General features: G+C 44.5%; 1 protein-coding gene across 1 annotated transcript in view; it reads left to right on the top strand.

The window, feature by feature from the left end:
- Cnst (consortin, connexin sorting protein) overlaps positions 1 to 6,557 on the top strand; it is a 58,428-nt gene that overhangs the window by 11,489 nt on the left and 40,382 nt on the right. The gene's annotated exons all lie outside the window — the stretch shown is intronic.

The following is a 6,557-nucleotide window of genomic DNA, read 5'->3' as shown; positions in this document are numbered from 1 at the left end:
CTGTTCTCTCCATCACAGCCAGGCCCTGCCAGGGGGGCGCCGCCAGGTACCTTTGTGATGCTCTGATTTCTGTTCTCTCCATCACAGCCAGGCCCCCAGGCCACTGTGTACACTGTTCCACATCCTTCTTTTCACCAGAGATGTGCAGATCCAGCTGGATCGTATCTATGCCTATGACTCGCCCACAGTGTCCCTATACAGATGTATCACACTTGACCTCTTCCTTAAGTTGTTCCCTATCTTTCACTGTAATAGATTCTGCTAAAACTGACATGCATTGTATTTCCACACTAGGTACTTTAGATACATGCACTTTCCTTCCTCCATAAATTTAAGACTTTTTTCTCTGCTATCACCAGGGTTTTTAAGTCCTTTTTGTAGAATCTTTCCATTGTATGTACTCTGTAGGTGAATAGCGGGCATGGACATCTATTAGCATTCTTCTTATGCCAGTGTGGAGGAAGGTATGGGGTTCTGTTTTATTTTTAATTATTTGTTATTAGCATACGATAGCATACTAGTTGTACAAAGGGGAGGAGGTTATTGTGTTACTTATGCATGTATACCACATATGCCAAAGAGCCTCACCCTGCTGTCACTTTCCTTTAGGACATCTGGTTTTAATTATCTGTACTCCTGTGGTTGCAAAGAATAATTCAGATTGTCTCATGGGGTACATAGTTTGGCAGTCAAGATTTATAGCTGTGAACTTTTGTACCTCCAGTTACTGGGCACCTGTGGGAAGAGGCACCTTCTGGTTTCTTTTGGCCAAAAATGGGCTGACCTGGAGACCCGTAGTATGGCTCGGCTGGGGCTCCTGGTGTGGCTCACCTCTCCTGCCAGCAGCACCCCACAACACTCAGAGGAGCACACAGGACACCTCCTCTTGTGTACTGTTCTTGTGTACTTTTTTGGCTGATTAGAAATGCTGTCCTAAGCCAGTCACCGGTGGCTCACGCCTGTAATCATAGCTACTCAGGAGGCTGAGATCTGAGGATTGCAGCTCAAAGCCAGCCCCAGCAGGAAAGTCCATGAGACTCTTATCTCCTGTGAACCACCAGAAAACTGGAAATAGCACTGTGGCTCAAGTGGTAGAGTGCTCTCCTCGAGCTGAAGAGCTGAGGGACAGCGGCCAGGTCCAGAGTTCAAGCCCCATGAAAGACAAAAGAAAAAAGAAAAGAAATGCTGTCCTTTCTAATCCTGGTTTTTATTTGTTTTGTCATTTTATTCAGTTCTGGGGCTTGAAATAGGGCCTGGTACTCTTGCTGGGTTTTTTTCTGCTTGAAGCACACCGCCACTTTTTTTTTTTTTTGCTGGTTAGTTGGCAATGAGAGTCTTGGCTTGTTCTGCTTGTGCAGCTATTTGTATATAAACCACTGGTCCCAATTTTTTTAATTGTATTTATTATTTATTTTTTTAATTTCTTATTATTAGGTGATATATAGGGGTTACCATTTCATAAGTCAGGTAATGAGTACATTTCTTTTTCCCTCCTACAAGAGGGACACAGAAATGGAGGGACAAAGAGTGAACAAATGCAGCAGTGTACTCAGTAGACACTATAAAGTGTCCAACTTGTAGGAGGGGAAAGGAAGGAAAAACTGGGAGACAGTGAAGGTAGGGGTGACATGGTTAAAAAAGAAATGTACTCATTATTTTTTGGATATGTATTCTTGCTATGTTCCCAGGCTGGCCTTGAACTCTTGGGTCAGATGATCCACCTCAGCCTCCTGAGTGCTGGGATCACAGACATATACCACCCAGTTCAGCTTTCACATGTCCACCTTCTAATTCTAGGTCACTTAGTGAGATTGAACCCTTCTGCAATTAAATGCCTTCATCTGTGTCATGATCATGTCCATATATGTAACTCTTACTAGTACCTAAGCCATTGCTTTTAAGGCTTTTGGAACAAAGATAACCATAGAGATAATCTCCTTTAAAATTTGGTGAATCATCTCTAATGAGTCTATAGAAGCTTTTTTACATTTAAAGGGCTACATTAGCCAGGCGCCGGTGGCTCATGCCTGTAATCCTAGCTACTCCGGAGGCCGAGATCTGAGGATCGCAGTTCAAAGCCAGCCCAGGCAAGAAAGCCCGTGATACTCTTATCTCCAATAAACCACTAGAAAACGAGAAGTGGTGATGTGGCTCAAGTGGTAGAGTGCTCGCCTTGAGCTGAAGAGCACAGGGACAGAGCCCAAGCCCGGAGTTCAAGCCCCACAACTGACAAAAATAAAAATAAAAAAACATAAAGGGCTACATTTTTATCTTTTAGATTTTATATGTTCAAGTAGGTAAAAATCTTAAACCGAATGAGGTTCTTTTGGGGGTAGAGTCATTGTCTTCTGAACATAGAAGGGACCTGATGTACGTTTAGAAAAAAAATCAAGAAATTTACAGTACAAGTTTATGAGTATCTGCACAGTTACATATAAATATAGATGAATATGTTTAAAGACAATGGAATATTTTAGGGCTGTATTTTAAAGCTGTTTAAGAATATACAAGACTCTAGGTTTTCACACACACTAAACCTAAAGGTATAACTCTTTTGAACATTTAAAATGGTTTATACCTATAATCTTAGCTACTCAGGAGGCTGAGATCTGAGGACCATGGTTCATAGCTACCCTGAACAGAAAAGTCTGTGCAACTTTTCTTTTTTTTTTTTTGAGTCCGGTCGTGGGGCCTGAACTCTGGGCCTGGGCGCTGTCCCTCAGCTCTTCAGCTCAAGGCTAGCACTCTACCACTTGAGCACAGAGCCACTCCTGGCTTTTTTTTTCCTGCTTATGTGGTGCTGAGGAATTGAACCCAGGGCCTCAGGCATGCAAGGCAAGTGCTCTACCACTGAGCCACCTTCCCAGCCCCAGTCTGTGTGACTCTTATCTCCAATTAAGCACCAAAAAAGCAGAAAATGGAGCTGTGGCTCATGTGATAGAATGCTAGCCTGAGCACCAAAGGAAAGGGAAGGGGACAGGACACGAGGGGAGGGGAGAAGAGAGGAGGGGAGGGGAGGGGAGGGAAGGGATGTGAATTAGCATAACAAAATGCATGCTTGGGCAAATCCCTTGCATATTTTTAGATTTTAAGAAAATGTGTTAAGTGTAAAAGCATATAATCAAAATTCTAAGAGGAAAATTGGGGTTTCCAAACATTAGTGCTAATTGCCATGTTCTGTGTAATTTAGAGTCTAAATCACAGCATGACTTATGTGGACTGGCTGTGCCTTGAATATGAAATGATAACAGCCCGAAGCAAGCTCTAGAAAGTGACAGATGGAGGGATGGTTGGCAGGCCTTGTTGAGAAGGCTGTGACTGGCCACAGGTGCCTACTTTTACTACCACAGAACCCAAGGCGCAGGGGGCCTACCTTGGTCTGCCTGGACTGAGGGGCTCTGGTTACAGTCTCATTACTGTGCAATTTGTTAGGTTCCTCCGGAGTTTCATGAAAGTCATCTTGTGAAATACTTCTTCAAATCCAGTTTGTAAAATCTAAATACTGATTTTAAAACCTTAACACTGATTACTGACATAATCTCCATTTATCCATAAGGAGAAAATGCATAGGATCTGTGGCATAAGATAGTCTGGCCAGAGGTAGAAGTGCTTAAGTGAAATTCTAAGAGGGGCTCACAGATCTAAGCTGTGCTTTAGTGATTTGTTGAAGGTTCTCATGAAGTTTATCAGAGCTTTGCCTCTTTAAGAGCTCAGCAGAACAAACAGTAAAGAAGGTTTGCTTCTGCCCAAGAGAAATGCCCTTTGTGACATCTGCCAGAGAGGAAAATAGGAGTGTCCTTGGCAGGTGTACATGTTGCTGTGCAGAGTCTGCTTGGACAGCACTTGAGATCATAGCTAGTAAGTGAGTGTCTTTCAGCCTTCACTCAAAATAGGAGTCCCGGTCAGGTTCAAGATGTCACCTAAAGTAACCCCAATTCACTTTTTTTTTTTTCAATCAGTCCTGGGTCTTGAACTCAAGGCCTGGGCACTGTCCCTGAGCTTCTTTTGCTATTTTTTTTGGGGGGGGGGTCCGGTCATGGGGCCTAAACTCTGGGCCTGGGCACTGTCCCCCAGCTCTTCAACTCAAAGCTAGCGCTCTACCACTTGAGCAACAGCACCACTTCCAGCTTCTTTCTTTTTTTGCTTATGTGGTGCTAAGGAATCGAACCCAGTGCCTCATGCGTGCAAGGCAAGCGCTCTACCACCGAGCCACCTTCCCAGCCCCTCCTGAGCTTCTTTTGCTCAAAGTTAGTACCCTACCACTTGAACCACAGCACCATTTCTGGCTTTTTCTGTGGTACTGAGGAATCAAACCCAGGGCTTAATGCATGCAAGCTCTCTACCACTAAGCCACATTTCCAGGCCTCCAGGTCACTGTTAAGATGCATATATACCTACAGTATATTAACCCCAGCAGCTGTTTGTGTCTTCCTACCTTGTGCCTGTGCCAGGAGGGGTGGGGACCAGGATGCCAGAGAACTGTGTGTTGCTGCATAATTGATCCCTTGCCTCGGTGATGTGGCAGGCAGTATAGGTCCGACGTCAGCCTCAGCTCCTAACCGTGGCGTCCTCCTGGGATTCAGGGGTGGCCTGAGGGCACAGGAGGAGCTGTGCCACGTGGAGCTGGTGATTACCTGCAATTACATAATGCAGCCAACGCGTCCTTTGACCCAAGTAGGTCAGAGGGACTTGGCTCTTTTTTTTTTTTTAATTGCACTTATAATACTAGTGTCTAGAATTAAGGAGAAGGTTAGACAGTGGTTGAAGATAATTAACCATAAGTTCTTTCCTGTTTTCTACCATTAAGAACAAACCATAAGCAAACACAGATGGCTCACGTTGTAATCCTAACTACTCAGGAGGCTGAGATCTGAAGATCATAATTTGCAGACAGCCCAGACAGGAAAGTCCAATTAACCACCCCCAAAAAGCGGGAAATGGAGTTGTGGCTTAAGTGGTAGCGCGCTAGCCTTGAGCACAAAAGCCCAGGGACAATTCTCAGGCCTTAGAATAGTACATACACAAGAAAGAGCAACTTCAGGGTGAGGAAATATGGGGAAAAGGAGCAGGGCACAGACCCCAGCTATGGGAATACGTGGACCACGTGCTCCTGTTTGGCGCTTTACTGGCTTCCACAGCATTCCTGGCCAGGGCAGATTAAAGAACTCAGTTATACAAACACTCAGAGTAGAACATAAAGCCACAGATCTGAAGTCCTTGCTTTTCTTTACTCCTCTCTTCCCAGTGTAACATGATTGACATTTCATCATACAATTTAGGGGCATAATTACATTAATAATTTGGTGTATGTGTCAACACTTTTCAAAACTTTGATCACCCCAGAGATAGTCTTTACACATGTTAAACATTCCTTGTTCTAATTTCTATTTAAAATTCCAATTTTATTCAATATTGTTTCCTGGATATCCTAAGGTTATTTTCCCATGGAAAAGCTTTTGAGCATATTTAAGACTTTTTTTCTTAGGCAGGGGAGAGGGATACTAGTACTGAGGCTTGAAATCAGGGCCGTGACCTCTTGCTTGGCTTTATCACTGAAGACGAGGGCTCTGCTACTTGAGCCGTATCTTAACTTCCAGCTTTTTCCTGTGTAATTGGAGATAAGAGTCTCTCAGATTTGTCTGCCTGGTCTGACTTGGAACTGAGTTCCTGAGATCTCAGCCTCCTAAGTAGCCAGGATCACAGACATGAGCCATCAGCATCTGGCTTTAAGACACTTTGTCTGGGTGGTTTTGCTTCCTGGAGGGTATTTTGTGCTATTGGGTTTCTGTGCTTGAATAGGTTGTACTAACAATACTTCTTTGTTCCAGGTGTAGTAGTTTTTGTTATTGAACAGATTTGTAGCTCTGGAAATGAGCTCCTTCTGGGTGCTCAGGGCTGGCTGTTCAGGATTGCTGGAGTCTTAGACCATGTTCCTCTGCAGTCTTTGTGGATTCAAGGTGTGCTGGCCACGCCTCAGCTTGCACTTCCTGCTTGATCAGCTTGAGACCACCCAGTGGCAAAAGTTCAGGGTATCCTCCAGTTTTTGCTAAGCACTCATTCTATCCTGAACTTGTGTGTGTTTGCTTAACTTCCCCATATATACACACCCTTCCCAAGGAAACTTCCTTCCCGGCTCTTCCTTCCTGGTTTTTAGGTCTTTTTCCCCCCCTTTTGTGACATAGAATCCCCCTGCCAGTGCATACTTGCTGAAAATACAGATGGGCACTATCATGCCTGCTTTCCTTGGTCATCTAGGACTGAATCATAATTTTTACAGTCTTTCCCAGCAATACCTGCTATTATTCTGCTCTGAATGTCTTCCGAGAGAGGGGACACTGAGGCAAGCCTGTCAGTCCTTTAGATAGCCAAACACGTTACGCCAGATACACACAGTGATCTGCAGCGACCTCTGTGCTGTCCTCTTTGAAACCAGGGACCAGGGTTTCCTGCGGCCGGCTCCTGCCCTCCAGACTGCTGTCCAGCGGTGAAGGGGTTGAGGCCAGAGCAAGGAAAAACACCACAAAACCTTCCAGCCATTTTTGAACTCTTTTTTTCCA

The sequence above is a fragment of the Dipodomys ordii genome, unplaced genomic scaffold (assembly GCF_000151885.1).
Source record: "Dipodomys ordii isolate 6190 unplaced genomic scaffold, Dord_2.0 Scaffold35, whole genome shotgun sequence".
In the NCBI taxonomy this organism is placed as follows: domain Eukaryota; kingdom Metazoa; phylum Chordata; class Mammalia; order Rodentia; family Heteromyidae; genus Dipodomys; species Dipodomys ordii.
This window is presented reverse-complemented; position numbering and strand designations above follow the sequence as displayed.